Source organism: Lithobates pipiens, unplaced genomic scaffold (assembly GCF_037356315.1).
Source record: "Lithobates pipiens isolate NorthernLeopardFrog02 unplaced genomic scaffold, aLitPip1_a1.2 Scaffold_22, whole genome shotgun sequence".
NCBI lineage: Eukaryota > Metazoa > Chordata > Amphibia > Anura > Ranidae > Lithobates > Lithobates pipiens.
The window spans coordinates 12,656,700-12,673,679 of NW_027507784.1; the positions used below are offsets into that span (position 1 = coordinate 12,656,700).

At 45.5% G+C, this 16,980-nt stretch overlaps 1 protein-coding gene across 2 annotated transcripts in view; it reads left to right on the top strand.

Moving 5' to 3' along the window:
* Window positions 1-16,820: 16,820 nt before the first annotated feature.
* LOC144000392 (interferon-induced very large GTPase 1-like) overlaps window positions 16,821-16,980 on the top strand; it is a 41,287-nt gene continuing 41,127 nt past the window's right edge. For both annotated transcript variants that reach the window (XM_077494200.1, XM_077494201.1), the window contains exon 1: window positions 16,821-16,980. This exon is cut by the window's right edge. The gene's annotated coding sequence lies outside the window, so the exon portion shown is untranslated.

Consider the following 16,980-nt stretch of genomic DNA (forward strand, 5'->3'; position numbering starts at 1 on the left):
CAAGGCATCCCTTCAAGCTGATTTAGTTAAAGAAATCACTGACTGTCAGAAATCTGTGCAGGCCCTGGGCAACAGAGTTGATAGGGTGGAACAACAGCTGGGCACATATGCCTCCTCTTACAATGTTATGGTAGAAGCATATGAGGCTCAGGGAGATGACATAAAATGTCTGAAAGACAAACTTGCAGACCTCGAAGACCGATCCAGGAGAAACAACCTTAAACTAAGAGGTATACCTGAGTCCGTCCCAGCCACTCAACTCCTGCAATTTGCCCAGACTATGTTTTCCACAATGGTTCCGGAATTCACAGTCCAAGATCTAATAGTGGATAGAATACACAGACTTCCTAAGCCCTCGTTTCTCTCTATTGAAACGCCACGGGATGTCCTTTTGAGGGTTCATTTCTACCACGTCAAGGAGAGACTATTACTTGAATCCCGCAAATTGGGCACGTTACCCCCACAATATGCTGATATACGGATGTTACCGGACTTATCTTGACATACACTACAAAGACGCAGAAATCTTGCGACCATTACCAAGGCCCTACGTAACCATGCCATTCCCCACAAATGGAAATATCCTGCGACTCTAGCTATTACCCACAATGGGGTTTCGGTTATGATCTCGAACCTGGAAGATGGCATCGAGGCCTTGAGGAAATGGAACATCTTGCCAGATCCCTCATCATCTCGCTTGCCTCCGAGTAACCCTCAACACATACCTGATGAATGGCAAGTGGTCACTCGCAAGCGATCTCCTAGAAAACCCAACGGTGGAGTCTCAAGACCCAACGGAAACTAAACAAGAAACTTTTCTCCGGGGATTGGAGCTGTTTCTCTAGTGCTCATCGACCCTCCCTAGTGATTAGTAGCAGTTATATCTGCACGTGGATCGTTTATGGATCCATTTCTTAACCACTTGCTTACTGGGCACTTAAACACCATTCTGCCCAGACCAATTTTCAGCTTTCGGTGCTCTCACACTTTGAATGACAATTACTCAGTAATGCAACACTGTACCCAAATGAATTTTGTGTCCTTTTTTTCCCACAAATAGAGCTTTCTTTTGGTGGTGTTTGATCACCTCTGGGGTTTTTATTTTTTGCGCTATAAATGAAAAAAGACCGAAAATTTTGAAAAAAAACGCATATTTCTTTGTTTCTGTGACAGAATTATGCAAATTATTAATTTCTCTTCATAAATTTTGGCCACAATTTATACTGCTACATATCTTTGGTAAAAATAACCAAAATTAGTGGATATTATTTGGTCTTTGTGAAAGTTAGAGAGTCTACAAGGTGTGGTGCGAATCGCACAAAATTGTTCACATCTGATGTACTGGTTGCCTATCTCGCTTCTTGTGACCCGAACAAGTCAGGAAAGTACAAATACCCCCCAAATGACCCCTTTTTGGAAAGTAGACATTCCAAGGTATTTAGTAAGAGGCATAGTGAGCTTTTTGATGTTGTCATTTTTTTCCCACAATTCTTTGCAAAATTAAGATTTTTCATTTTTTTTTTTTCTCCACAAAATTGTCATTGTAATAGGTTATTTCTCTCACGTGGCATGTGAATACCACAAATGACACCCCCCAAAAAATTCTGCTACTCCTCCTGAGTATTACAATACCACATGTGTGGGACTTTTTCACAGCCTGGCCACATAGAGATGCCCAACATGCAGGTAGGGCCATCATGTGTTCTAGGAACATAAATTACACATCTAACTTGTTGACTATTTATTACACTTTTGAAGCACCAGGACAATGACACGTGACACTGATGACAGATGGCACTGATACGTGGCAATGATGACACTTATACGTGGCACTGATGACAGGTGGCACTGATGACAGATGGCACTAATATGTGGCACTGATGACACGTGGCACTTATACGTGGCACTGAAGACATGTGGCACTAATACGTGGCACTAATACGTGCCACCGATGACAGATGCCACTAATACATGGCACCGATGACGCGTGACACTGATGACAGATGGCACTGATAAGTGGCATTGATGACACGTGACACTGACAACAGATGGCACGTGACACTGACAGGTGGCACTGATGACAAATGGCACTGATACGTGGCACTGATGACAGATGGCAATGACGACACGTGGCACTGGCGACAGGTGGCACTGACGACAGGTGGCACTGGGGGCAGGTGGCACTGGGGTGGATGGCACTGGGGTGGATGGCACTGGGGGCAGGTAGCACTGGGATGGATGGCACTGGGGGCAGGTAGCACTGGGGTGGATGGTACTGGGGGCAGGTAGCACTGGGGTGGATGGAACTGGGGTGGATAGCACTGGGGCAGATGGCACTGGGGCGGATGGCACTGCTGGGGCGGATGGCACTGCTGGGGGAGGATGGCACTTTTTATTTTATTTTTTTCCTTTTTTTTTTCCTTACTACAGGCAGAACGGCTGCCGCTGCAGCCGTTCATCTCTCCCCTCTCACACTGTCTGTGCGAGGAGGGAGAGCGGCGCTGAGAGATGACCTCATATGTTTACATATGAGATCATCTCCCATTGGACACGCCGATCACGCTGTAAACGGCCGCTGTGATTGGCCATTTACAGCGATCTGTGTTTGCCTGTCCCCGGGGGACACGGCGAACACAGAACTTCCGCGATGCGCGCCCGCGGCAGTGCGCATTGCGGAAGTAAACATCAGGCCGTCCAGGGACGACCGCCCGGACAAACGTGCCTGCTCTACGGCCGTCATTCGGCTATAGGGCGGGCGCGAGGTGGTTAAACATACCACGTTGACTGTTTTTTTTTCTCTGTTTTGTTACTTGTTCTTTTTTTTTTCTACTCTCGATATATACAGCGAGTCTGGAGATTTAAAGCTAAACCTTGCCGAAGTAATACGGCCCAATACCCTACCTCCACCATATAGGTGTGGTCCAATCGATTTAAACATGGCAACGGTGAGTACTTGTACCACATAACCAACTACTCTGCATTTGAACTATGGTAATTAACTGTTTATCTATAAATGCCAAGGGATTAAATCACCCTGCTAAAAGATTTTCCCTATGGGCTGAGGCTAAAAAACAAAAAGCGGACATTCTCTGCGTCCAAGAGACTCATTTTCAAAAAGACAAGGTACCCTACTGCTCTAACAAAAATTTCCCTCATATTTTTCTGGCTTGCCCTCCTGATCGTAAAGCAGGCGGGGTACTCATGGCCATTGGCAATTCTATTTCTTTTCAACTCCGGAAAATTCTCCTTGATGAAGGTGGTAGATACATAATTGTTAATGGTGATATCAACTCCAAACCATACACGTTGATTACGTTGTACTCTCCCAACTCTCACCAACTTCGCTTCTTTAAAATGGTACTCAAAAAAGCAGCCTCTATGTTATATGGCAATCTTCTTATTTGTGGTGACTTTAATTCCGTACCCGACCCAGTCATGGACACAACTACCAAAAGATCTAGAGGTACACCATCCCTTCAACCCCTTCTGCAGAATGAAGGACTGTTCGATGCGTGGAGGTGTTACCACGCCAACGAGAGGGACTATACCTTTTTTTCGCATAGACATTGTTCTTACTCACGAATAGATCTATTCCTGACGGATAAGTGGTTATTGCAAAAAATAGAAGCCACTAAGATATGTGATATTACATGGTCTGACCATGCTGCAATTTCTATTTCTATTTCGGAGGGGTCTGTCTCCTCCTCACCTCCCATATGGCGCTGTAATGTACGACTGTTGCAGGAACCTGACACCAATGATACCATATCTCAGCATATCAGAATTTTTTTTGCAGACAACCAACACTCACACAAAGCGTATATGAGAGGGTTCCTTATCCAACTAGGCGCCCAACAAAAAAAGAAACGCACACAAACCTTAAACAACCTGCTGATAGAGATTCACAACCTTGAAACACTAAACAAACAAACTCCTACACACAACCTGACTAGCAAACTTAACAACATTAGAGAAACACTGCGAGAACATCTGTCACAGCAATACGATAGACACCTACGACGCTTATGACTCAATCACTATGCCAATGCAAATAGTGCAGGCAAATATTTAGCTAACAGATTAAAAGCCTCACGTATGAGAACCAAAATTCCATTTCTCTATAAGTCTGCGACGCAGCATAAATTGTTCAATCCCCTAGACATTGCAAACCAATTTGCTGACTACTATAGTTCTTTATATAATCTTAAAGAAGACCCTGCTACATTACAACCATCCATTGAAAAAATTCAATCTTTTCTGCACCATTTAAAGCTACCATCCCTCTCTAGCCAACAACTAGACGACCTCAACACGGTAATCTCACTCACAGAAATTGAACAAACTATCTCTAGCCTTCCCAATGGCAAATCACCAGGTCCAGACGGATTCACAAATGAATACCTCAAATCATTCCAGTCTATCCTTGCCCCACATTTACAACAGGTGTTTCACAAAGCAGCTGCCACTGCATCATTTCCACAAGAGATGTTGAGGGCCCACATTGTCACACTTCCTAAACCAGGGAAAGATCCTACAACCCCTGCACATTTTAGGCCGATATTATTACTAAATTCCGATATAAAAGTATATGCCAAATTACTGGCTAAAAGGTTGACTAATATCATTCCCACACTCATTCAACGCGACCAGATGGGATTCGTGAGGGGGAGACAGACCTCTGATGCAACAAGGAGAATTTTAAATGTGGTGCACTCTGCCGGGGTGAATCGAATGCCTTCTCTGTTGTTATCAATTGACGCAGAGAAGGCGTTCGATAGGGTGCACTGGGAGTATATGAAGTCTGTCTTGATGAAGTTTGGTTTTACAGGCCACATTTTTTCTGCCATATTGGCACTCTACTCCTGTCCCTCAGCTCAGGTGCAATCAGCAGGTTTTTTTATCCAAAGTCTTTAATATTACCAATGGCACCAGGCAGGGATGCCCATTATCACCCACCATCTTTAACCTTATAATAGAACCATTGGCTGAAACTATCTGCTCACACCCCCTTATCACTGGGTTCCAAGTTGGTGCTAGTAAACACTCCATAAACCTCTTTGCGGATGATTTTATTTTACTTTTGACTAACCCACAGCAGTCTTTGCCTCAGGCTCATAAGGTCCTTACGGAATTTGGAGAGGCTTCCTATTATAAAGTCAACTTTAACAAATCCCTAATATTAGACCTAGGGGTACCCTCCAAGATCAAGACCCAGTTGCAAACACTACTGCCTTATACATGGAGCGATACAGGTATAGAATATCTAGTCATTACGCTGACTAGTACACTAGCCAATTTAGTCAAGACCAACATGTCTCAATTAATTCCAAAACTAGAAAAGCAATTAAAAGAGCTTTCCCAGAAGGAAATCTCTTGGATGGGGAGAATCACAGCATACAAAATGCTGATATTACCACAAATTCTGTATATATTCTGCTCCCTCCCGGTCCATATCCCCGCATCTTTCATTACCCAGCTATCCAGTATGTGTTGGAAATTCATATGGCAAGGACAAAGAGCCAGATGCTCACGTAACAACCTAATAGCGCATAAAAAAGTAGGAGCGGGTTTGGTAGACCTGCATGATTACTTAACTGCAGTTAGACTAGACTCTCTCAAACATTGGATAGGTTCTCAGGAACCCCCAATATGGGTGGACATGGAGAAATCGATATCACCTACTGTTGATCTAAAGTTACTGCTGTTGAGCGACCGGTGGTCGCCATGGAATTCGGTACACCTATCTCCACCTATGCAGGCATCTATGTTGTCTTGGAGAGCTTTCTTTAATCTAAAGCATAGAGAGACCCAAAAATTACCCTATCAGATCCCTGTGGCAATACTTGAGACGAAAATTCCATTGATATCGGTTAAATCCCTCATGAAATATGGTATAGAGTCCTTATCAGATATTTACATCGGAAACAAGCTCAGAAGCGTAGATCAATTATCTACACACTATAATCTACCGCATACAGAATTGTTCACTTGCTTACGCATTATTAACTTCCTCAAATCACTTCCCTATCCAGAAATTTATGTCCCAAGACTACTGTGGCACTTTTACTCCGGTCATACTGAGCAAACTAGGGGCATCTCGTTTTGTTATGCCCAACTACAAGATAAACTTATTTTTAAAAGGACGAGAGCAATGACCAGATGGGAGGGGGACTTGCAGGCTGTCTTCTCTGATGTTCAATGGAGGACGGCCTTCAAGTCCATCCACTCATCGACACATTGTATTAAGCACTGGGAGATGACTCTAAAGATTGTGAATAGGTGGCAATATACACCCTTTAGATTGTCCAAATATTTTTTGGGGGCATCTTCACAGTGTTGGAGAGACTGTGGCGGGGTAGGCAATCTGTTACACATGTTCTGGAATTGCCCAAACATTAGAAGTCTCTTGAACCAGGTATTCAAATTAATTTCCTCCCTCACAGAGAAATGTTGTACCTCATCACCAGCATTGGCGTTATTACACATTGGTATAGAAGACTTTCCTGCCAAATATAGACAAATGGTTAGCAACATTCTATTGGAAACTAGAGCTTTAATTTTATGCCATTGGAAATCCAACACAGTGATAAACCTCTCTGATGTGACCAGGGCTGTACATAGAAATTACAGTTTTGAACGTCTTATTGCACTTAACGCTATGCAGGGCCAAAAATTTGATAAACAATGGGTTACTTGGGTTAAATATAATTCTCACTGATATCGAACTCTATGGATTCTTCATGTTACCTATACTTGTTCTTTAAAAAACAATGATACACCTTTGACCTTATTACATACTTCCATATTGTGTATATCGAGTACAACATGAGTAGAATTTCTATTTTCTTTTGTATCAATATTTGTTTTATTATTTTTATTTTTTATTTCATTCATTACCACTTACTACCTGTATTTTTACTGCTTAAAATACTTTTGAGTATTGTTACTTGAAAACTTTTCAATAAAAACCATTGAACAAAAAAAAAAAAAAAAGGCGTGCCGGGAATGCTAACTGCACATTCGCTGTGCTCTCAGCCAAACTATCAAACCATCCAATGGCTGGTGTCATAACGAATCACATGTGCAGCACCATAGCAGTTGAAGATTGAACAGAGGCAAAGATGGCAGCTTCATTGGCTGAAAACGATGGGGGAGTTTACTTCCACTTTAATACTGTCGCATGCATCGATGCCGCATTGGGGACACCCGAATCGCGATGCATCGGTGCAGCGATTAATTTCAGCACCCCTACTAGATACAGGTGTATTCTGCGTTGCTGGCACACAGACAACACCCAGTTGCCCACTAACTACTGCAGATGGCAGATGGCTCAATTAGAGAACAGCAACAATGGATAGATACAGGTGTATTCTGCAGTGCTGGCACACAGACAACACCCAGTCGCCCACTAACTACTGCAGATGGCTCAATTAGAGAACAGCAACAATGGCTAGATACAGGTGTATTCTGTGGTGCTGGCACACAGACAACACCCAGTTGCCCACTAACTACTGCAGATGGCAGATGGCTCCATTAGAGAACACTCAGAACAGCAATGAAGGGTAGATACAGATGTATTGTGCAATGAAGCCACACACACAACATCTACTAACTCCTGCAGACGCCGGAACACTACACAAGACCGCCGTGCTGGTGGCCTTATATAGTGTGGGGCGTGTACTACACAGTCTGAGCTTTAATTTGCCACAGGCATCCTGCCTTTGGCCAATCATGGCTCTCCTCGCTGCCGTCGCTGTGATTGGCCAAGCATGCGGGGTCACAGTGCATGCTTGGCCAATCATGAGCCAGCAATGCACTGTGATGGCACAGTGCATTGTGGGCCATGAGCGCCACGTAAATTTGGCGTGAACGGCCCACAGAGTTCTGGCTTCACCGAACGGGCGAACAGCCGGTGTTCGAGTTGAACATGCGTTCGACTCGAACACCAAGCTCATCCATAATGCTGAGTAATATATCTTTGAGGAAGAGGTAATCTTCCCCTGAAACGCTTAAGTTATCTGGAAGGTCCTCCGACTTACTGGGAATTGTCTGGGTGACCTTGTCGCTTTGTCTCTACTATGGACTTTGATATGTTTTTATCATTAATGTGTTTGTGAGTATACTTCTTTTCATACATTATTTAAGATACCATTTGGGCAATGCCTTAGGTTGGTGCACCCTCTTCTTCTATGTTTTACAGTGTTTCTCCCCAACCCTCAGAGGTCAGTGATACCCTTTTACTTCCTTTTTGAACCACCAAGATTCTTTGATACATCCAACACCATTACACCACTCCTGTACACAGGGCCGCTGATAGGCCAGTACAACTGGCCCTGTTGTACCGGGCCTGACCAGCAGGGGGGCCCGGGCAACCTTAACAGAAAACGAATTAATGTAATGTAAAAAAAAAAAAAAACAACTCTTCCAGCCACCATGACCTAACATCGCCCGCCCCCCCCACCCCCAGCCACCTATCACGACCGCTTCACACACAACCCCCAAGGTTGCCCGGGCCTGACCAGCAGGGGGGCCCAGGCAACCTTAACAGAAAACGAATTAATGTAATGTAAAAAAAAAAAAACTCTTCCAGCCACCATGACCTAACATCGCCCCCCCCACCCCCAGCCACCCATCATGACCGCTTCACACACAACCCCCAACACCCCCCCCCCCCCCTGTACTTTTTAATTTCAATTTTTTTTACGATGTAGGTAGCGGCAGGGAGAGGGACTATTTCTCCTATTTTGGGCGCGGAACAATGTCAGAATGTCTCTTCCGCGCCCACTCCTCATGCTGGCTTAAGTCCCGGCCAGCGCGTACTCTGTAGTGTCTTCCCTGGCACCGCGGAGTGATTCCTCCCCCTCTGCTCTGTTCCTCACTCTGCCTGAGAGTAGAATCAGTGAGGCGACTGGCGGCGCTGGTGGGAGAAAAAAAAAAGAAGCAGCTGGCATCTGAATCAGATAGTTTGTGGACACTCCAGTCCAGGCAGCAGGATCAGGGAGGAAGTGACTCCTGGGAACCGTCTAACAGGTGTGTGCTTGCTTGGGGGGAGGATTCAAGATCTACTACTTCTGCAGCAGCATCTATACATTACAGCATTGGTGGCATGCATGGCACTGTCTCTGCAGGCAGCACATGCGGTATGGGCCATAACGCATGTGCTGCCTGCAGACAGTGCCACCCATGCCACCAATGCCGTAATGTGCTGCAGACAGTTCTACCCATGACGCTATTGCCATAATGCATGTGCTGCCTGCTGGGACAGTGCCACCCATGCTGACAATGGCATTATGCCATTGGCGGCATGGGTGGCACTGTCTGCAGCACAATATGGCATGGGTGGCACTGTCAGCAGGCAGCACATGCGTTATGGCATTAGCGTAATGGGTGGCACTGTCTGCAGCATAATATGGCATTGGTGGCATGGGTGACACTGTCTGCAGGTAGCACATGCGTTATGGCCCATACCGCATGTGCTGCCTGCAGAGACAGTGTCACCCATGCCGTCAATGCCGTAATGTGCTGCAGAGACAGTGTCACCCATGCCGTCAATGCCGTAATGTGCTGCAGAGACAGTTTCAAGGCGGGGTCTGGGGAGGGGCCACGTGCGGAGCCAGGGGTGGAGCTCAAGGAGGGACCAGGGGTGGAGCTGAAGGTAGGCTGTACAGGGCCCCATGATTTCTATCAGCGGCCCTGCCTGTACATGCTGAGTAATGTGTCAATGTAACACTTCTAGGTATTTCTTACCTTCCACAGAGATAACAGTACTCTCCCCCCGGACGATGCCTTCATCTGCTTTTCTATCCAGAAGGAGAGCGCCGGCATTCCCCAGGCATCATCTAGAGTCACCTTCTGGATTTTCCTGTGTACATGGGAAAAAACGGGATTGAATGAGTTCAGACAACTCTATCAAAAAAAAAAAAATGGATTTTGTGGGCACAACATGAGACAATAATTATCTAAAATTATAAATCTTTATTACAAAATACATCGTTTTAAAAATAAATAGATATGCATAGCACCCTACTGACTAACGGCATCAATACCCACTATGGTAAACATGGAGATATGGATAGAGATAGAGGCCTTGTGGACACATATACTGTACACATGAACTCTTGTCATGGAGGAGTTTATGGACCTTATTTATCTATACAATTTGTACAGTATATGTGTCCACAAGGTCTCTATCTATATCCAAAGCTACATGTTTACCATGTTGGGTATTGTTGATGCCGTTAGTCAGTAGGGTGCTATCTATGTATGTCGATGTCTTTTTAAAACGATGTATTTTGTTTTTGTTATTTTTTTAATTTGATACATTTTTTATTAAAGTTTTCAAATATACATACACAAAGACAAAAAGGAAAAGATCCTTAGACATATACCTATAACATAGTCAAATCTATGTTGCCGTGTATAATGAAAAGATGGTAGGATGTTATATTAACACAGGGCTCGACAAACCCCGGGCGCCCAGTCGCATTTGCGACTAGAATTCGTGTCCTGGCGCCTGGAGCAACGCTGCTGGGGTATCCTGTCTCCATTTGGACCCCAAACTCCGCTGCGCAATTGCATCGGGCCGCGCCGGCCAGTAATTGAGGCCGCGGCTTTGCGGCCTTCTAAAATCTTTCGGTAGTCTGGCGCCATCTTGTGGTGGATGTAGAAATTGCACCCTATTCCAATAATGCTAATCCTAATGGAGTGAAGCTCCCCTGCCTGTTTTTCACTGCCTGCTCATTTCCTTCCCAAAGTGAAGAGAAGGAAGTGATTGCGGGCGTCATCTGGCGCCTTTTGCCCAACGGTGAGTGTGGTGGCTGGTAAATGGCTTCTCGTTATATTATATATTAATAAATATATATATATATATATATATATATATATATATATATATATATATATATATAGATAGATAATTATAATATAATTTTTTTTTTTTTTGTAAAAAGTAAAAAAAATTATTTTAATTAAGGGATAAAAAAAAATATTATTTGTAATCCTCCCTGCTTGACCCCTTTCACAAGGGCTGTCTGATCAGGTTCACCTGTCAGTTTTTCAGGCGGACCTGATCTAACCCTTAGCGGGGATATGACGTTAATAAGCGGGAACATGGCGGAGATAAAAGTCACATTCTTTTGTTAACCACTTCGTGCCCGCGCTATAGACAAAAGATGTCTACAGCGCGGACACCAATTGCCGGGAGGGCGTCCCTGGACATCCTCCTGTTTACTTCCCCTCTGAACGCCGCCATGGGCGCGCATCGGGGAAGTTCTGTGTTGGCCGTGTCCCTTGGATACAGCAAATCACAGATCATGCTAAATGGCCAATCACAGCGGCCATTTAGCACTCAAGCGGTGTGTCCAATGAGAGGTGATCTCATATGTGGGGGGCTGGGGGCTATCTTCCCCTCACTCGTCTCCATGTCAGGCCAGGGACAGGTCCAGATCGCCATCAGGGACCTGGCTCCTCACTTTTTTAGCTGGCTCCTAGAATCCAAGCAAATTTGTCAACCCCTGTATTAACATGTGCCGACTCAATCCCCTTTTAATCCTTAACTCTAGGGGTCGGTCGGGGGGGGGGGCGCCATCCACGTCTCCGGGACACAACTGCACCCCGGGGTAGGGGACGACACCCCCCTCTCCCCCCCCACCCCATCCACCACAACATCTCTATCCATGATGTCAACTATATCCCCACCTATACAACCCCTTTCCTTACCCCCCACCTCTCAACCCACCTCGTCCTCCCTATCCTCTCTCCCTCCTCTCTCCCCCCACCCCCTCATCCTCCCTATTCTCTCTCCCTCCCCCCTCCCCCACCCCCTCATCCTCCCTATTCTCTCCCCCCACCCCCTCGTCCTCCCTATTCTCTCTCCCTCCTCTCCCCCCACCCCCTCGTCCTCCCTATTTTCTCTCCCTCCTCTTCCTCCCACCCCCTCATCCTCCCTATTCTCTCTCCCTCCTCTTCCTCCCACCCCCTCATCCTCCCTATTCTCTCTCCCTCCTCTCTCCCCCACCCCCTCGTCCTCCCTATTCTCTCTCCGTCCTCTCTCCCCCACCCCCTCGTCCTCCCCATCCTCTCTCCCTCCTCTCTCCCCCCACCCCTTCGTCCTCCCTATTCTCTTATTCTCTCTCCCTCCTCTTCCCCCCGCCCCCTCGTCCTCCCTATTCTCTCTCCCTCCTCTCCCCCCCACCCTCTCATCCTCCCTATTCTCTCTCCCTCCTCTCCCCCCCACCCCCTCGTCCCCCCTATTCTCTCTCCGTCCTCTCTCCCCCACCCCCTCGTCCTCCCCATCCTCTCTCCCTCCTCCCTCCCCTCACCCCTTCGTCCTCCCTATTCTCTTATTCTCTCTCCCTCCTCTTCCCCCCGCCCCCTCATCCTCCCTATTCTCTATCCCTCCTCTCCCCCCCACCCTCTCATCCTCCAAATTCTCTCTCCCTCCTCTCTCCCCCCACCCCCTCGTCCTCCCTATTCTCTCTCCCTCCTCTCCCCCCCACCCCCTGTCCTCCCTATTCTCTCTCCCTCCTCTCCCCCCTCGTCCTCACTATTCTCTCTCCCTCCCCCCCACCCCCTCATCCTCCCTATTCTCTCTCCCTCCCCCCCCACCCCCTCATCCTCCCTATTCTCTCTCCCTCCTCTCTCCCCCCACCCCCTCGTCCTCCCTATTCTCTCTCCCTCCTCTCCCCCCCACCCCCTCGTCCTCCCTATTCTCTCTCCCTCCTCTTCCCCCCACCCCCTCATCCTCCCTATTCTCTCTCCCTCCTCTCCCCCCCACCCTCTCGTCCTCCCTATTCTCTCTCCACCCTCTCTCCCCCACCCCCTCGTCCTCCCCATCCTCTCTCCCTCCTCTCTCCCCCCACCCCTTCGTCCTCCCTATTCTCTTATTCTCTCTCCCTCCTCTTCCCCCCACCCCCTCGTCCTCCATATTCTCTCTCCCTCCTCTCCCCCCACCCTCTCATCCTCCCTATTCTCTCTCCCTTCTCTCTCCCCCCACCCCCTCGTCCTCCCTATTCTCTCTCCCTCCTCTCCCCCCCCACCCCCTCGTCCTCCCTATTCTCTCTCCCTCCTCTCCCCCCCTCATCCTCCCTATTCTCTCTCCCTCCTCTCCCCCCTCATCCTCCCTATTCTCTCTCCCTCCTCTCCCCCCCCCCCCCCTCGTCCACCTTAAGCCCTTGTACACACGGTCGGAGAATCCGTCGGAATGTTTCCTATCGGACCGTGTTGTCGGATAATCTGACTGTGTGTGGTATGCATCGGAACTGATTCCGTCGGACCCAATTTTCCAACTTGTTGGAAATATTTTCCGACCAACTGATTCGATCGGACATACTCCGATCATGTGTAGAGAATTTTGATTGGACCAAGTGCCACGCATGCTCAGATCAAATTCCTACATCAAAGCTATTGGCTACTAGCCTGAACATAGTCCCATCATAACGAAATTACATCATCACGTTCTGAATGATCAGATTTTTCGACAACTTAGTCTGACCGTGTGTATGCAACAGTTTCGGACAAGATCCGACAGGCAAAATCCGACGGACAAAATCCCACGGATTTGGTTGGCAGAATGTCCGACCGTGTGTACAGGGGCTAAGACCATCCACAGTAGTTTTAATGTGGATGGGCAGCATGGGCAGGCTCAGCAACATAAATATATGTTACATAAGCACTGATGCCCCCCACGCCTGGGGCTCTCAGCACGCCACTCCTGAAACCACGTAAACCCATAACAGCAGATTAAGGCTTGCAGTACAAAGTGGCCGGGGGATCACATTATCTTAATATGTACACAACTGTTATGAATGAGTTTCATTCACAACAGTTGTGCTTTCTGTAGTGATTGGTGGCGTGGGGCTGAGAAGGTGAGTATAAGTGAGTGGTGGGCTGGGGGTTGATCTTTAGTTAGCAACTATGATCGTGTCACTTTTCCCCCGAAACTTCAAAGTGATGACGTTTGTTTAACCTCTTGCTGCCAGCCCAGAGTACATTTACTGCAGGCGGGCAGCAAAGCCAGGCTAGGCGACGTACTGGTACATTCTGGTACCACATGCACACTAGCGCTCCCCCTTGAGTGCACAGTAGCACGATCCAATGACCACTGGGTCACATGACTACAATGTCGAAAAAGAACAGTCATAAATGGCTTCCGTTCATGACTGTAATGTGATGCTGTGGTTGCCCCACAGCTATCACATGGTATCTGGCACCCTGTACCATGTGATTGGCTGTAGCCAATCACAGCATGTCAACAGAAAGCAAGCTATCATGATTGGAAACCCATTTATGAAGGTTTAACTAATTGCTGTTATAGTTACATAGTTACTAAGGTTGAATAAAGACACCAGTCCATCCAGTTCAACCTGAGTGAGTGTCTACAATTGTCCCTATCCCTGTACATTGCACACTCACATCAGTCCCTACCCTCAAGGAAGGAGCCCACAGCCATAGTGATGATCACTGTAACAGTAACCATAGTGTACAAAAAAAAAAACAGTACTCCCCCTCCCCAGAGTATTACAGTGTCACTATTGTGATAGAATGTTAAAAAGAAAGAAAAAACATGTTTTTTTTTTTTTTTACACATAGTGACACCAAACGGACAAATGTTGACATTGCAATGGTACAGATGTTGATGGGACACTGCTACACCGTGACAGATGTTTTTTTGCACTGGTACAGATGTTGATGGGACACTGGTACAGATATACACGCTCAATTGTAAAATCAATAAGGTAAAGGTTTATTGGTAAATAAAATGACAACAGAGTAACAGTGCCAAATGCCCTATAGTCAAGCAGATTTGGCAATGTATGCATATTAATTCCATAGCCAGGTACAATGTTACAAAAATTGGTCAATAATAGGTGTGAACTTGCATCTAAGTAACCCGTCGCGTTTCATGACGTGGCATCGCTTCCTCGGGGGTTGATGCACACACAATTGTCTAAAAAGTAGAAATAGTTTAGGAATATATGACACACATTATAAAATGTATTCTGTTGATGTAAACGTTGAATATCAACCAAACGGGGACCCATACTTATAAATCTGCAAGACATCACATGCTCGTGACCTCATGGTGGTCTCCTGGAAACGTCTGACCTGGGAACTGTGGGTGTGGGCCCAGCAGTGCAAACAGGACTAGATAGAAAGGTGGGCATGGAGAACAATCCAGTCCTCCACCGTGATGGTTGTGAAAGATGTTTCTATGTGTTAGTATGTATAACATTAAAACTGAGAAAAAAGTGAAAAACTGCGCTAAGGTAAAAGAAAAGGTGTAAGTTATATGTACTCTTAGGTAGTACTTGTGGGAATGAACGTTTAGCTGCGGCTTCACTGTGTCACATAAATACAGAAAAGATTGAAAAAATACTACTAAGCCGCGCTTAACTTATACAAACAACTAATTGTGCACAAAATTAAAATTGTGAACAAAGTATAATAATCATATGTAAATTAGTGTACATTTATAATGTGCGTAGTGTAAAGCACATATAGAAGACTTAAAACATAAAAATTAACCCTTACAATATAAATTCCCGTTATATAAACCTCTATCAACATAAAAGAGGATAAAACAAAAACACCCAGTATTTGAACAGTGAGTCCGTATACATGAACCACAAAACCAATTGTTGCAGAGTTGTGAATAGAGTCCTCAAAAACTAGACCACAATATTCATAAAGAAACAGCCACTTAGTCCAATGAAAAAATAAGTGTTCAATCCGCCACCAGCATGTGATAAAATTTGCCGCTTACCACTGTTTAAATACTGGGTGTTTTTGTTTTATCCTCTTTTATGTTGATAGAGGTTTATATAACAGAAATTTATATTGTAAGGGTTAATTTTTATGTTTTAAGTCTTCTATATATGCTTTACACTACGCACATTATAAATGTACACTAATTTACATATGGTTATTATACTTTGTTCACAATTTTAATTTTGTGCACAATTAGTTGTTTGTATAAGTTAAGCGCGGCTTAGTAGTATTTTTTCATAACATTAAAACTATCACTTGAAAAAAAATGGTATATATGGAGTATGTGAGATGTATGTATACATACATAAAAAACGTGTGCAAAAAATGATGAATACCAAAAAAGGGTATCCTATTTGTATCCCTGCAGAGCTCCAAATGAGTGCCTCCCAGCGTCACCTCTCAGAAAAGGGGGGTGGAGGAAAAGACATCTTCCGCCATTCCTGACCATCTTGCAGAAAGGATAGTGCTAAAAAAAGCACAAACACATACTGGAGAGTTTAAAGCGGCGTTCCACCCAAAAATGGAACTTCCGCTTTAAGGGAAGGTGACCCCCTAACATGCCACGTTCGGCATGACATTATTTTTTTTTGGGGGGGGGGGGAGGAGCAGAAACCCTCTTTTCAGAGGATTCCAGCTCCCACCTCCTCCTGGGGCACTGCGACGCCGGAAGGAAGTTCACCTTTCCCCCTCCCTCTCGGCAATCATCTGGAGGAAATTAAAGGAAATTGTTTCTGTATTTGTCACAATCAAGGATGTGGGCAGCAACCCCTACTCTACTGACCTTTGGCATAACTTTAAAGTCTATCCCAATAAAATACATTATAACATTAAAATACAAATACATTTGTAACATGACAAAATGTGGAAAATTTCACAACCCCCCCAAATTTTTTAATTTGTTTTTTTCAAATCTTTCTAATTTTTTTTGGGGGGGCCTTGATCGGTTATTTGGCTAAAAAATGGTGAGCCGCACCCTGGTGATCTTTGATCTATTCTATCCACATTAGGAGGTTAGGTTTACTGTGGTGTATTACCTGGTTGCTTAATTTTCATTTAGTTTCGTTTCTACAGAACAGAGAGTATCACATTTCTCTTCAAATAGAGGAGCAGCTCCAGAGGACTCGCAGACAGGCGAGGTTTATGTTTGCAGAGGGAGCTGGAAGGAATATTTTCCATGAAGACAGATTTGGGGATTTGACTTTTGCACTAACC